Source organism: Schistocerca serialis, chromosome 3 (assembly GCF_023864345.2).
Source record: "Schistocerca serialis cubense isolate TAMUIC-IGC-003099 chromosome 3, iqSchSeri2.2, whole genome shotgun sequence".
Lineage (NCBI taxonomy): Eukaryota > Metazoa > Arthropoda > Insecta > Orthoptera > Acrididae > Schistocerca > Schistocerca serialis.
This window is the reverse complement of record NC_064640.1, coordinates 546,169,216-546,186,562: the sequence shown is the minus strand read 5'-3', so window position 1 is coordinate 546,186,562 and position 17,347 is coordinate 546,169,216. Positions and strand designations below refer to the sequence as shown.

General features: G+C 30.8%; 1 long non-coding RNA gene across 2 annotated transcripts in view; it reads right to left on the bottom strand.

The window, feature by feature from the left end:
- Positions 1-6,545: 6,545 nt before the first annotated feature.
- LOC126470435 (uncharacterized) overlaps positions 6,546-17,347 on the bottom strand; it is a 53,872-nt gene continuing 43,070 nt past the window's right edge. For both annotated transcript variants that reach the window (XR_007586195.1, XR_007586196.1), the window contains exon 2: positions 6,546-6,752. This is a non-coding gene — a long non-coding RNA (uncharacterized LOC126470435). The remainder of the gene's footprint in view (positions 6,753-17,347) is intronic.

Below are 17,347 nucleotides of genomic sequence, written 5' to 3'. Positions count from 1 at the left end.
GTCAACTGCACATACGGTTCACGTCCACGCTGTCGCGGCATGCTACCAGTGTTAAAGACTGCGATGGAGCTCCGTATGCCACGGCAAACTGGCTGACACTGACGGTGGCGGTGCACAAATGCTGCACAGCTAGCGCCATTCGACGGCCAACACCGCGGTTCCTGGAGTGTCCGCTGCGCCGTGCGTGTGATCATTGCTTGTACAGCCCTCTCGCAGTGTCCGGAGCAAGTATGGTGGGTCTGACACACCGGTGTCAATGTGTTCTTTTTTCCATTTCCAGGAGTGTAAGTTTACTGAAGTTCTTTCAATTACAATTGGTATGAATCTGTGGTTTGCTCCACAAATTTCTGAGCATTGTCCAAAGAATAGTCCAGGTCGGTTTATTGTAAATGTTCCTTGGTTTAGTCGGCCCGGCGTTGCGTCAATTTTAACCCCTAATGCAGGTACTGCTCATGAGTGTAGAACGTCTGATGCTCTTGTTAATACTCGTACTTCCGTATTTATTGGTAGAATTGTTCGGTTATCTACATCTAGAAGTGGAAATCCGTCGTTTTCTAGGTCTTGTTCTGTTGTTATATAAGTGTCGAATTCCACATCTATAAAGTCAGAATATTCATATCTTCAGTATCATTGTCGTCCAATTGTTTTAATCGTAATTATTGCGTCTGCTGAATCATCAAGTAAATATAGTAGTCGTAATGATGGGAGTGCAATAAAAATCAGTGTAATTGCTGGTAGTGCTGTTCAGATTGTTTCAATTAAATGTCCGTGAAGTATGTTTCGGTTTGTATAGGCAATGAATAATATGTAACTTAGGGCATAACCTACAATTACTGTAATTAATAATAATACGACCATAGTATGATCATGGAAGAATGATAGTTGCTCCATTAATGGTGAAGCTCCATCTTGAAGGGATAAATTTGATCATGTTGCCATTAATGAATTTTTCTAATAAAAGGTCAAACCTTTATTTGTACAGCTTAAATCTACTGCACTAATCTGCCATATTAGAATCTAGAAATTAATGGTAGTTCTGAGTAACTGTGTTCTGCAGGTGGATTATTTTGTAGTCATTCTGTTGATCTTCTTATATTAGCTCTAAATATGATTGCCCAGTTTGTAACCATTCTTTCTCATATAATTACAATGAATATAATGATTCCTACAATAGAAATTGTAGACCCAATTCTTGATACTACATTTCATGATGTATATGCATCTGGATAGTCTGAATATCGTTGTGGTATTCCTGCTAGTCCTAGGAAGTGTTGAGGGAAGAATGTTAAGTTTACTCCAATAAATATAATTGTAAATTGGATTTTAATCATGTATTATTTATAGTTAATCCTGTAAATAATGGGTAGCATGGAATAACACCTCCTATGATTGCGAATACTGCTCCTATGGATAACACATAATGGAAGTGAGCTACTACATAATATGTATCATGTAATACGATGTCAAGTGATGAATTTGCTAATACTAATCCTGTTAATCCACCAATTGTGAATAGAAAAATAAATCCTAAAGCTCATAATAGCGGTGGATTGAATTTGAATTTAGATCCATATATTGTAGCTAATCATCTGAATACCTTAATTCCAGTAGGTACAGTAACAATTATTGTTGCTGATGTAAAGTATGCTCGTGTGTCAACATCTATTCCTACTGTGAATATGTGATGTGCTCATACAATAAATCCTATTAGTCCAATTGATAATATAGCATAAATTATACCTAATGTTCCAAATGATTCAATTTTTCCTCTTTCTTGACATACAATGTGAGAAATAATTCCAAATCCTGGCAGAATTAAAATGTTAACTTCAGGGTGTCCAAAGAATCAGAATAGGTGTTGATATAGAATTGGGTCACCCCCTCCTCCAGGGTCAAAGAATGATGTATTTAAATTTCGATCTGTTAATAGTATAGTAATAGCCCCTGCTAATACTGGAAGCGATAAAAGGTGGAGAAGGGCTGTAATAGCTACAGATCAGACAAGTAAAGGTGTTTGATCTAGAGTTATACTTTCTGATCGTATATTAATTGCTGTTGTAATGAAGTTTACTGCACCAAGAATAGATGATACACCTGCTAAGTGAAGTGAAAAAATAGCTAGGTCTACAGATGCCCCCCCATGTGCGATAGCTCCTGCAAGAGGAGGGTAAACTGTTCATCCTGTACCAGCACCGTTATCTACTATAGAAGATGTAGGAAGAAGAGTTAGTGAAGGCGGTAGTAATCAAAAACTTATATTATTTATTCGTGGGAACGCTATATCTGGTGCACCAATTATTAATGGTACGAGTCAATTACCAAATCCACCAATTATAATAGGTATTACTATAAAAAAAATTATTACAAATGCGTGGGCTCTAATAATGACATTATAAATTTGGTCATCTCCAATTAGAGATCCTGGTTGACCAAGTTCAGCACGAATAAATATTCTTATAGATGTTCCTACTATTCCTGCTCATGCTCCAAATAAGAAGTATGAAGTACCAATATCCTTATGGTTTGTTGAGAATAATCATTTTTGCAGTAAGATGGCTGACTTTAAGGTGGTAGACTGTAAATCTACTTATGAGATGTTTCTCTCTTACCATGCTTTAGGCCTTATATTCAATTATGATTCTACACTGCAATTCTAGAGGTGTAAAATTTTACTAAGGCCTAAAAGATTATTCTTTTAATTATAACTTTGAAGGTTATTAGTGTGGTTAACTTAAGTCCTTAGTATAATGAGATTAAGGTTGTTGTTGAAATTAATCCTATTGTTGAAATTATTACTGTTATAGAAAGAATAATTCTTGATTTTTGAGACTTTATTTTTATAGATCATGAATTTTCTGTGTATGACATAATTAGGGCTGAGAATCTAATACGTATATAATAATAAAGTGTAATTGTAGTTAATACAACCACAATTGTCATAATAGTTGTTATGTTATTTTCTATCAATGATTGTATTACAATTCATTTTGGTAAAAATCCAAGGAATGGTGGTAAACCACCTAGGGATAAAAGAGATAAAAATATTATGAATTTAATTTCAGTGTTTATATTTCTGGCTGAATAAATTTGGTTTATAAGAAATAGATTTATTTACTTTAATAATAAGACCATAATTAATCTTAATAGTGAGTAAATAATAAAGTATAGTTCTCAAATGTTTTCTCTAACTGTTAGGGATCTGATTATTCACCCAAAATGTCTAATTGAGGAATATGCTCGAAGTTGTCGTAGAGATGTTTGATTTAAACCACATATTTCCCCAATAATAATTCTTAGAATGATAATTGTTCAAATGAAAGTTCTTAGTTGAATACAATAAGATAATACTATTATTGGGGCAATTTTTTGTCATGTTATTAGTGTTAAACAGTTATTTCATCTTAAAGCTCCTATTACTTCTGGAAATCAGAAATGAAAGGGTGCAGCCCCGATCTTTAATAATAGTCTAGATCTAATTATTATTGTTGGAATAAATTCTGTTTCTCATCCTATTGGATACTTTATTTGAATCAGCAAAATTGAAAATAATAGTATTGTCGATGCTATTGCTTGGACAATAAAATATTTAATAGGTGATTCAATTATTATTATATTTTCATTTCTTGTTAGGAGCGGAATAAATGAAAGTAAGTTGATCTCAAGTCCTACTCAAACCCCAAATCAAGAGTTTGATGAAATGGATAGGATCGTTCCTATCATTAATGTTGATAGGAAGAGAAGTTTTATAGAGTTGTTGGTCATTAAGAAGGAGAGGATTGATACCTCTATAAATGGGGTATGAACCCATTAGCTTGTTTAGCTTACCTTTTTACATTAAGGTGAATGATGGACGTTAGTTTTTGATACTAAAGGAGGTAGTTTAATTCTGTCTTATGTAATTTTTTATGAAGGTAATTTTATTTACTTGATTTACCCTATCAAGGTAACCCTTTAGTCAGGCACTTCATTTATATTTAATATATAAATTAAAATTTTTTTTTTAAATTTGTTTATGTACTATTTTGGTTATTTCTAATTAATTTATCTCGGTTAGGATAATTTGAATATATATTATATATAAAAAATAATTTATATTAATATATTACATTTAATTAAATTTAAATACCTATAATGTTATTTTATAATTATTAAATTATTATTTTAATACATTTATTTACCAGGGATTATAGCTACTTATGTTTTTAGCTTAAAATAGGTTATTATATTATAAATTATATAATAATATGTAAATTAATATTAAATATTATTATAAATGGAAATAATAAATATAATCAATATTATTAAATAAAAAATTTTATGTTAATATAAATATTTATATTACTTATAATAATATAACTTAATATATTTTCTATAACTAGATTATTTAACTAATTAATATTTAAGTTAACTTAATATAAAGTTAATTTTATATTAATACCATATTACATTAATTTACATAAATACAAAATATATTTATGATATTATTTATTCTTCCTTTATTATTAGTGAAAAGAAAGAAAGAATATAATACATGTTACATATTAATCTTTATTTATATATAATAGAGAAGTTGTTGTGGTCATTCGAGGGTGTGTATCTTTTTTTTTGTCTTTTTTTTTGTTTTTTTCTTTTTTTCCTTTAAATATTTGAATCTTTTATTTTTTCTTATTTTTATAAATTTTAAATTTCTTATTTTGTTTCCAAAAGTTTTATTCTTGCTTATTTATTCACCTTTTCTTTGTATTATATGTAAGTTTCGTTAAACTAAATGTTATATTTTGCAGTAATTTGATTTAATTATCAAGTGATTTTGGATTTAGCAATTGATTTAGTATCGGCATAATTCGTGCCAGCAGCCGAGGTTATACGATTGATACAAGTGAATATTATTGGTTAAACTAGTTGTTTATATTTTTAGGGTTAAAATATAAATTTGTAAGGTGAAATGTTAAAATTTATTTATAGCTCTTTTTATGAATCTGTGAAATTTGAATAATAAACTAGGATTAGATACCCTATTATTTTAAATGTTAATTATATTTACCAGGGTTCCATTAGTTAAGGTCTTTAAACACAAAGAATTTGGCGGTATCTCATTCCATTCAGAGGAACCTACCCCGTGATTGATCATACATGATTTACTCTACTTAATTTATTTGTTTGTATATCTCCATTATCAGAGAATCTTTTTAGAATTATAATTCTCAAGATTTATAATTATAAAATATTTCAGGTCAAGGTGCTGCTTATAGTTAAGAGGAGGTGGGTTACAATAGATTTTTGTTCATAACGGATTTGATGGTGAAATACTATTAATGAAGGTGGATTTGATAGTAATTTAATTTATTTAATTTAACTGATATTGGCTCTGAGGTATGTACACATCGCCCATCGCTCTCATTATTGATTATTCAATTTTATTATTTTAATTTAGCTTCAATTTAGATGAGATAAGTCGTAACATAGTAGGTGTACTGGAAAGTGTATCTAGGAAGAGTTTCAAGATATAACTTATTAGTAAAGTGTTTCATTTACACTGAAAATTTTTCTGTGCAAATCAGGATATCTTAATTATTTATTTTATTATATTTATTTTTTGTTTATTTAATTATATAATAAAAATAATTTTGTCAAATTTTGTCTTGGTATATTTTGTAGAATTGATTTTTTAGATTATAGTTTAATGGTAATATAATTGTTTTATGAAATATTATTTTAAATTATTAAAAGTAGATTTTATTTATTGTACCTCTTGTATCAGGGTTCATCAAAATTTTAGTATTTACTTTACTTGTCTCGATATGGGTTGATTCATAAATAATTTATAGTTAATGTATCATAATTATTATTAAATTATTTATAGAAATGAGATGTTAATCGTTTCCCAAGATATCTAGTTTCTTAAGAAAAAATTTTATTTTTTGAAGTTAATTGTTTTTATTTAATTTTTTAGGTATTAATATTAACTTATTTATTCTTTAAGGGATAAGCTTTGAAGTTAATAACATATAATTTGTTGTATAAAATGTAATAGTAAGCTTTCATCCAGCTATCTCTAAGATTACGTTTTAGTTCCTTATTTTTAATTTTGATTTTATAATTATTTTAGGTTTTTTATTAAGATTATCAATTTAATTTTAAAATTTTTGAAATAATGATAGAATTATTATATTTATTTGTATATAATTTTTACCTTATGAATTTATTATAAGGAACTAGGCAAAATTGATTTCCGCCTGTATATCAAAAACATGTCCTCTTGAAAATACTTTGAGGTCTGGCCTGCTCACTGAGCAGATTTTTAAAGAGCCGCGGTAATTTGACTGTGCAAAGGTAGCATAATCATTAGTCTCTTAATTAGTAGCTGGAATGAATGGCTTGACGAGAAATCAACTGTCTCTTAATAAATTTTTGAATTTAACTTTTGAGTCAAATGGCTTAAATTTTTCTTTAGGACGAGAATAACCTATAGAGCTAAATATTTTATTTTTATATAGCTTTTTGTTTGTCTTTCTATATTAAATGATGATGTTTTGTTGAGGTGACATGAAGAATAAATAAACTCTTCATTATTATATCATTTATTTATGTTTGTTGTTTTGATCCATAATTTATTATCATAAGATTAAGTTACCTTAGGGATAACAGCGTAATTGTTTTTGAGAGCTCATATCGACAAAGCAGATTGCGACCTCGATGTTGGATTAAGAAAAATTTTGGGTGCAGTAGCCCAGTAATTAGGTCTGTTCGACCTTTAAATTCTTACATGATCTGAGTTCAGTCCGGCGTGAGCCACGTCGGTTTCTATCCTAAGATTATTAATTCATATTAGCACAAAAGGACCATATGGTTGAAATATTTTTTATTTAATTGATTTATACTAATTAAATTACTATTTTGACAGATTAATGTGTTGAATTTAGAATTCATTTATGTAGATTTTTTCTTCAAATAGTATTGATACTTTATGATTTATTTATGTTTATTTTGAATTTTCTTTTATTAGTTATTTGTGATTTAATTAGTGTTGCTTTTTTAACTTTATTAGAGCATAAGGTTTTAGGTTAGATTCAAATTCGAAAGGGTCCAAATAAGTTAGGTTTTGTTGGAATTCCTCAACCCTTTAGTGATGCTATCAAGTTAAATTGTAAGGAGCAGCCAATTCCTATTATATCTAATAATTTACTTTATTACTTTTCTCCTGTTTTTAATTTAATAATTTCCAAGGCTGTTTGAGTGATTTTCCCTTACTTAACTTATATGTGTTCTTTTTCTTATGGATTTTTGTTTTTTTTTATGTTGTACTAGATTAGGTGTTTGTACTGTTATAATTGCTGGTTGGTCTTCTAATTCAAATTATTCTTTACTAGGTTCTCTTCGTTCTGTTGCTCAAACAATTTCACACGAAGTTAGTTTGGCTTTAATTTTATTTTCTTTTATTGTTTTAATTGGTAGTTTTAACATGTTTGAATTTATAAATTATCAGCTTTATTGTTGATTTATTATTATTTCTTTTCCTTTAGCTTTAGCTTCTTTTGCTTCTTGTTTAGCTGAGACTAACTGTACTCCTTTTGACTTTGCCGAAGGTGAATCTGAGTTAGTTTCAGGTTTTAATATTGAATATGGTGCAGGTGGTTTTACTTTAATTTTTTAGCTGAGTATACTTGAATTGTTTTTATAAGAATATTATTAGCTTTAACTTTTTTAGGTGGTGACTTTTATTCTTTTATATTTTTTATTAAGCTTGCTGTTATGTCCTTTGGTTTTATTTGAGTTCGTGGGACATTACCACGTTTTCGTTATGATAAGTTAATGTACTTAGCTTGAAAAAGTTTTTTGCCATTATCTTTAAATATTTTTATTTTCTTTGTTGGTTTAAAGATTTTATTTATTTCATTTATTTAGTGAAATTTTTAAAGAAAAGTTAATAGAAGAGTTAAACTTCTAGTTTTATGTTGTCAAAACATATGCTTTTCCTAAGCTAATTAACTTATTATTCCTTAATTAGTTTATCTCATGCGTTTGCAACATGTACATTAATTAAGAAGTATGTAAAGTAGATAATTGTTAAGATTTGTCCTGTTATAATGTAAGGTCCTTCAACAGGTCGTTTTCCAATTCATGTTAATAAGCATACAACAACTACTATAATTCGGAATAAAATCTGATTGATAGGATAGAATTGAATACCTCGGAATGGTGTTTTATTATAAAATGGTAAAATTATTAAGATTTTAATTGATAAGCATAATGCAATAACACCTGCTAGTTTATTAGGGATTGATCGTAGAATTGCATATGCAAATAAGAAATATCATTCTGGTTGAATATGGACGGGGGTTACTAACGGGTCGGCAGGTACAAAATTTTCTGGATCTCCCAGGAGGTAAGGATTAATCAAGCACAGTATAATTAATTATGATGTTATTAATACAAATGTAATAGAGTCCTTGAAAGTAAAGTATGGGTGAAATGGGATTTTTTCAATATCTCCATTTAGGCCTAAGGGGTTATTAGAACCTGTTTGGTGGAGGAAGAATAAATGAATTGCTGCCATTGCAGCAATAATAAACGGTAGTAGAAAATGGAATGTAAAGAATCGATTTAATGTTACATTATCAACAGCAAACCCTCCTCATACTCATTGAACGAAATCAGTTCCTAAATACGGAATTGCTGAAAATAAATTAGTAATTACTGTCGCACCTCAGAATGATATTTGACTTCAAGGTAAAACGTATCCTATAAATGCAGTTGCTATAACTAAGAATAGGATTACTGTACCAATTATTCAGGTGTGTATGTATATGTAAGATCCATAGTAAATTCCTCGTCCGACATGTAAATAAATACAAATAAAAAATATAGAAGATCCATTTGCATGTAAGGTTCGAATAATTCAGCCTTATTTACATCTCGGCAGATGTGAACTACACTACTAAATGCTATTTCAATATTTGATGTATAATGTATAGCTAAAAATAGTCCAGTTACAATTTGAATTACCAAACATAACCCTAGTAGGGACCCAAAATTCCATTACAATGAAATATTTTTTGGTGCAGGTAAATCAACTAAAGAGTTATTAATGATTTTAATTAAAGGATGTCTCAATCGTAAGGGTTTATTCATTATTAAATTATCTTATTTTACGAATAGGCCCCTGGTTAATGTTGATGATTTTAACAACTGCTAATAGTGCTAAAAATAAATAAATTATTATTATTATTGTGAAAATGAATGTTGGTCTATTATATAGCTTTTCTAAAGATATTGTTATTTTTTTATAATTGATTGAATTATCAATATTTATAGTTTCAGTATTTTTGAAAAAGTCTATAAATATTGTTATATCTAAAATAATTAATGTTGATATGGTAAATATTCATATTGTTAAGGTAATAATTATCGTCATTGATTTAGGTTGAAATATTTCGTTTGACGCAATTCTCGTAATATAAATAAATAGATCTAATATACCACGAAGAAACGTTAAAAATAAAATATATGATAATCAATATCTTTCCATTATTGTTCCTGTTATTAGTCCAACTAGAAACGTTTGTAAGATAATGAAAAGCATTATTGATATTGGGTGTCTTAATTTAATAAAATTAATATTTATTACGTTTGATAGCGATATAATTATTATTTTGATCATTTCAGGGGTTAGTTTATTAAAAATATCGGTTTTGGGAACCGATGATGGAAAGCTTTTCCACCTCTGGAGTTTTAAAAGTGGGGGCTGGACTTATTTCCGGTTTACAAGACTGGCATTATTTGTAAACTATTAAAACTAATGTTTATATTCTCTGCCTTTACTTCTTTATTGATTTATTTTGCTGGTGTTTATGTTTTTTCTTCTAAACGTAAGCATTTATTAATGGTTCTTTTGAGATTAGAATATATTGTTCTTTCTTTATTTATATTGGTTATTGTTTTTCTTATTGAGTTTGATTATGAGTATTTTTTTCCTGTTATTTTTTGGTTTTTTCTATTTGTGAATTTGCTTTAGGTCTTTCTATTTTGGTTTGAATAATTCGTTCTCATGGGAATGATTTTTTTAATTCTTTTGCTTTATCTTTATGTTAAAGTATTTATTTATAACTAGTTTTTTGATCCCTCTTTGTTTGGTCAATAATTGTTGATGGTTGGTTCATTCTTTAATGTTTCTGTCTAGTTTTGTTTTTATGATTTGTTTTTATTCATATGCAGATTTGAATATGATTAGATATTATTTAGGTATTGGTTATTTTTCTTTTAGTTTGAGTCTGCTTAGTTTTTGAATTTGTTCCGTAATAATTACTGCTAGAGGTTCAGTTTATTTAAGTTCTTATCATTCTAATTTTTTTGTCTTTATAGTCTTAATTTTAATGATTATGCTATATTGTTCGTTTGCTAGATACAGTCTTCTTTCATTTTATATTTTTTTTGAGGCTAGATTGGTTCCTACTTTACTTTTGATTTTGGGTTGAGGCTATCAACCTGAACGGTTGCAGGTTGGTGTTTATTTAATTTTTTATACTCTGGTTGCTAGATTGCCTTTATTATTAGTGTTATTTAAGGTTTATGATTTTTCTAAAACTTTATATTTTCCTTTATTGGTTGATTTTGGTTCTTATTATTTTATATTTTATGTGTTTATAATTCTTGCTTTTTAGTTAAGATGCCGATATTTTTGGTTCATTTGTGGCTTCCTAAGGAGTCGTGTGAAGTTAGCACCCCTTTTTCGAGAAATATACATTTTCTTCAGAGTTCTTGATAGATATGGCATAGTTCTAGAGTTCTTTGTACAAAATTTCAATAGTTCTGCAGAATTTAGCGAAGAAAACCACAATATTCGAAAAAATTTTCGTATCGAAAACGTTCTTTGGCAATTTCCGCAAAATGTAAATAAGTACAAGAGTTCTGAGCACAGTTCTGAATAGAGCTCCAAGAGTTCTTTCGAAAATCCAAGTAACATTTTTTTGTGGAGCTAATAGTTTACGCGATAATTGCATTTTAATGAGAAAATCTTTTCACTTACTGTGAAGTTGGCACCCTTTTTTTCAGAAATATATATTTTTTTCAGAGTTCTTGATAGATATGGCATAGTTCTAGAGTTCTTTGTACAAAATTTCAATAGTTCTGCAGAATTTAGCGACGAAAACAATATTCGAAAAAATTTTCGTATCGAAAATATTCTTTGTCAATTTTCGGAAATTGTAAGTAAGTACAACAGTTCTGAGCACAGTTCTGAACAGAACTCTAAGAGTTCTATCGAAAACCCAAGTAACATTTTTTTGCGCAGCTAATAGTTTACGAGATAATTGCAATTTAAGGAGAAAATCTTTTCACTTACTGTGAAGTTGGCACCCTTTTTTTCACAAATGTATACTTTTTTCAGATTTCTTGATAGATATGCCATAGTTCTAGAGTTCTTTGTACAAAATTTCAATAGTTCTACAGAATTTAGCGACGAAAACAATATTCGAAAAAATTTTCGTATCGAAAACATTCTTCGTCAATTTTCGCAAATTGTAAATAAGTACAACAGTTCTGAGCACAGTTCTGAACAGAACTCCAAGAGTTCTATCGAAAACCCAAGTAACATTTTTTTGTGCAGCTAACAGCTTACGAGATAATTGCAATTTAAGGAGAAAATCTTTTCACTTACTGTGAAGTTGGCACCCTTTTTTTTAGAAATGTATATTTCTTTCACAGTTCTTGACAGGTATGCCATAGTTCTAGAGTTCTTTGTACAAAATTGCAATAGTTCTGCAGAATTTAGCGAAGAAAACAACTATATTCGAAAAATGTTTCTATCGAAAACATTTTTTGTCAATTTTCGCAAAAATTAAACTTGTACAACAGTTCTGAGGACAGTTCTGAACAGAACCCCAAGAGCTCTATCGAAAATCCTAATAACATTTTTCTATGGCGATAATAGTTTGTGATAAATTGATTTAATGTGGGACACACTTTCTCTACATAAAATATAAATATATTCGTACAACAGTTCTGATGACAGTTCTGGACACCACGTGAAGAGTTCTATCGAAATTCCTAGTAGAATTTTTTAGTGCAGGAAATAGTTTAAGAGGTAATTGCAACTTAATTAAGAACCCCATAAGAGCTCCTACTGTGAAGCTGGCACCCTTTTTTTCAGAAATATATTTTTTTTCAGAGTTCTTGATAGATAAGTCATAGTTATAGAGTTCTCTGTACAAAATTTCAATAGTTATGCAGAATTTAGCGAAGAAAACGACATTGTATAACATAGCTGATTCAGGAACCCTTTCCTTCTGATACAATTCTTACTGTTGCCACAATAAATCACTTGTGCATAGATTCCAACGGTACTGATCATTACAAAAATACAACCATTGACCAGCGGCGCACATTTCTTGCAGCGTTGTACAAAGCATTCGGCTTATCCGCTGTGAAAATACCACGCTTAACGCTATTTTAAAATTTACGGTGGATGGTTCCCGTTTATCTACAATGTCAGCATCTATCGAATTATCTTTATGCAAACGTGATGCTGGATCACACACGTCCCCTTTTTAGGTAAGGAGAAAACTAGAGTTCAGTCTTGTGGAAGCCAAAAAAGGAAATGTGAGCATCCCTTCTTTTACTGATAGCAAACTTTAGAGAAATCTCCACGCTTGTTTTTCTTCATCATGCCAACAAAAGAAAAATTCTCCCTTCATAGCTCTATTATCATTCCAGTACTAGTAAACCAGTTGTCCGCTTTCACATTTCGACCTGACTGATATATAGGTTTACACAGTCACAGAACAACATCAAAATGTTTATTGCTCAGTTGGTAAATCCTTCTGGTTGCAACACAGCGTATATTTCCAAATTGTACAGGTAAAATACTTAAGAATCCACACTTAAGAATCCATACTCGTTTGTTTTGATTGATACATATTGGCGAAAACTGTACCTTCCACAGAATCCTTCCAGCTTCTTGTCTACTGTAACATTTTCTCCAAGGGTGTAAGATTTGTGGTGGTTGCGTACAAACACAGTAAATATTTCCCGAATAGCTGTTAGCTTGTCTAATTGTCTCCTTTCATCACGAATAGCGCGACTGTAAAATCTAAGGCTCTCCAGAATAAATTTGAAACGTTTTATGTTCATTTGCGAGGTGAAATTTTTCAATGCCATCGCCATCAGTTCCACACAGATCTTCCAGGCTTTATCTGTTACTTTTGTTAACAACAATTAAAAACAAGAGACTCATGAAGGCTTTCAATTCAATATCATCTATTGATTTTACCCCTCTCTCACGTTGAAATGAGGCTTTGATGCTCTCAAAATTCTGATTGGAATACAAAACTACAATAGACAAATATCGTTATCTATGAGGTAATTACAGCATCACAAATGCTGCTTTGGCTGCACCTATTGGTACAGGTAAATTTCGAATAATATTATGCTCTTCGAACAATAAGCTTTGGATTTCTTCAACACTATCTAGTACTTCCCACTTACAATAATAAAATTTCTATAAAATAACGCAGCCACGCGCAGTGTATTGATCTGAAATTTGACGTTCAGACAGCGGACACTGACTATTAAACAGTTCAAACAGAATTTAAGTGCAGTTTACATTCTGGATTAGCTTTGTACTACTTACTACGGTGATAAACAAATAAATTAATCGCTGAAATGAAATATGAAAGGGCACAGTGGATAAAAACGAGCAATCGGCTCATATCTCATCAAGAGAGCATTAGCGTCGATACTGAATCATACAACAATGAAAGGCACACATGAAGTGTATACTTTTAGAATCAGGAAGAACCAGATGAATTTTATTACGTAAAACAGTAATTGTTTTGGGCTCTCATGACATCCAGGACCCACTAACAGCTACAAATATGCCCAGGACCCACATGGATGACAGTTATGTGGCAACATCACCAGCCGCTAGGATACATAAAAACATGTGCTGTGCGTAACGAATAAATTTGAAATTGCTGTCGTTAATATTGTTGCAAACATTTGTTCTACTTAGAAAGGAAGTGTGGAAGTTTGATGAGTTACACTACAGAGAGAGTTAAAAGTCTTTACAATGTATAGAAATGTAAGTATTTTTACTGAATATATCGTACAAACGAACTAAGTAGTATGTTTAAATCCTAATTCAATACATGACTGATAGAGGTGTTATAATGTTGAGGGGATACAGTATTAAAGTTAATAAGAAGTTCGAAATTTGTAAATAAGAACCTCGTTTATTTGGTCCTCAGTAATCCGGATTTCCTGTTTATCCGGATTCATATTTGTGTCCCTTGGTATTTTTCTCTTTTTTTCTTATAACACGAAGATGTGTAGTCGGTGAGGTACATAGGCTGCTTATCACTAGGCCGGTAATTTAGTCTAGTACTGAGTGATAAGGAACTCGGAGTGTGGAAATGACATTGTTTCTCAAGTATTGTACATTAATATAACGGTGTATTGATGCCCATCAAGTAAGTTGCATAGTAACCACGCCAACAGCACTCCACCACAGCTCATTGTACCTCTGGTGCGATTCTCGACAGGTGTGACACCATCTGGTTAGTGGCGCGTGTGAATGTATCTGCTCTCTCAGCCATCTGTTTGTTTTGCACTGACGAGCCTTCTCTCCTTGAATCATCTAAGCGTGCACATCCCACGCTTCCACCTACAGTTACTACAGTCAGTCTTAAGAAGGTGTACTGGCATTTGTATAGTGCTGAACATTTAGACTTTTTGTATTTAGTAGAATATACATCCGGGTTTTCGATTTTCGGTTTTCCAAAATAAAAGTGAGAATTTACGATCGTACTCATAGCTGTACTTCCAGCAGTACTTTAACTCCTGCGTTCCCAATTTCGTAGAAGTTGTCCTACGAAAACTGCAGAAGAAGCACTCCTGGACGAAAGGATATTGTGACGATATTCTTTCGTCACAGCCTGGGGTTAGAGACCCGGTCCAGCACACAGTTTTTATCTGCCAGTAAGTTTCACATCGGCGCCCACCCACTGCAGAGTGAACACATAATCAATTTCATAATCTACTGGCACCATAAAAATGTTATGAGGGTTTGTAAAAGAACTCTTTCGGTGCTATCCAGGACTGTCAGCATAAGGGTTGTGCCAGTTTATTATAATGTAGACCAAGTGGGTCTCTCGAAAATGCTATTATCTCATTAACTGTTATCCCCACAAAAAATGTTATTACAGTTGTCGGTAGAACTCTTAGGGTCGTATTAAGAAATGCCATCAGATCTTTTGTACGAATTTATTACTTTTACATGACAAAAGTGAGTCCCACATTAATTATCTCATATAATGTCATCGTCACAAATAATGTTATTATAGTTTTTGGTAGAACTCTGTGGGTGATATTCAGAACTGTCATCAGAACTATTCTACGAATTTTGCTATATTAGATGAAGTGAGTATCAGATTAAAACAATTATTGTATAAACTATTATCGCCACAAAAATGTTCTTATCATTTTCAATGCAACTCTTCCGGTGCTATCCAGAACTGCCAACAGAACTGTTATACAAATTTATTTTTTCCAAACTGACAAATAATATTTACCATACCAAAATTTTGCCGAGTTAATGTTTTCTTCCCGAAATTCTGTAGAACTATTCGTGTTTTGAGCAGGGAAATCTAGAACTATTGCATATAAATCAAGAACTGTGAAAAAAATTTATATTTATCGTAAAAGGGGTTCCAACTTCACGGGAAATGCTCATAAGCATTCCTTAATAAAGGCAGTTACTACGTAAACAATTACCTGCACAGAATATGTTACTAGTATTTTCGATAGAACTCTTACAATGCTATCCAGAGCTGGCATCAGAGCATACGAACAGACAAATTTTTTTTTTAGTAAGAGTGCCCCACAATTAATCAATTACCATACAAATTATTATAACCACAAAAAATGTTATTATGATTATCGATAGAAGTCTTGAGGTGTTAACCAGAACTGTTCATCAAAACTGTTGAACGAATTTACTTTTTCTGTGGAGAAAGTGGGTCTAACATCAACGCAGTTACCGTATAAAGTACCATCCCAACAAAAAGATATTATTAGGATTTTCGATAGAGCTCATGGTGTTCTGTTCAGAACTGTTGTACGAATTTACTTTTTGCGAAAATTGACAAAGAATGTATTCGATAAGAAAAATTTTTCGAGTATTGTTGTTTTTCTCGCTAAATTCTGCAGGACTATTCCAATTTTGTACAAATAACTCTAGAACTATGATATTTCTATCAAGAACTCTGAAAAAATATATCTTTCTGAAGAAAAGGGTTCCAGCTTCACAGTAAGTGAAGAGATTCCCTCCTTAAATTGCAATTATCTCGTAACGTGTTAGCTGCACAAAAAATTGTAATTAGGATATTCGATAGAACTATTGGGGTTCTGTCCAGAACTGTCATCAGAACTGTTGTACGAATATATTTCTATTTTCCGTAAAGAAAGTGTGTCCCATATTAAATCAATTTATCTCAAACCGTTATCGCCATAGAAAAATGTTGTTGGGATTTTCGATAGAGCTCTTCGGTTTCTGTTCAGAACTGTCCTCAGAACTGTTTTACAAGTTTAATTTTTGCGAAAATTTACAAAAAATGTTTTCGATACGAAAAATTTTTCGAATATTGTTTTCGTCGCTAAATTCTGCAGAACTATTGAAATTTTGTACAAAGAACTCTAGATCTATGGCATATCTATCAAGAACTCTGAAAATAATATACATTTGTGAAAAAAAGGGTGCCAACTTCACAGTAAGTGGAAAGATTTTCTCCTTAAATTGCAATTATCTCGTAAACTATTAGCTGCACAAAAAAATGTTACTTGGGGTTTCGATAGAACTCTTGGAGTTCTGTTCAGAACTGTGGTCAGAACTGTTGTACTTATTTACAATTTGCGAAAATTGACGAAGAGTGTTCTCGATACGAAAATTTTTTCTAATATTGTTTTCGTCGCTAAATTCTGCAGAACTATTGAAATTTTGTACAAAGAACTCTAGAACTATGGCATATCTATCAAGAAATCTGAAAAAAGTATACATTTGAGAAAAAAAGGGTGCCAACTTCACAGTAAGTGAAAAGATTTTCTCCTTAAATTGCATTTTTTCTCGTAAACTATTAGCTGCACAAAAAAATGTTACTTGGGTTTTCGATAGAACTCTTGGAGCTCTGTTCAGAACTGTGCTCAGAACTGTTGTACTTATTTACAATTTGCGAAAATTGACGAAGAATATTTTCGATACGAAAATTTAGTCGAATATTGTTTTCGTCGCTAAATTCTGCAGAACTATTGAAATTTTGTACAAAGAACTCTAGAACTATGCCATATCTATCAAGAA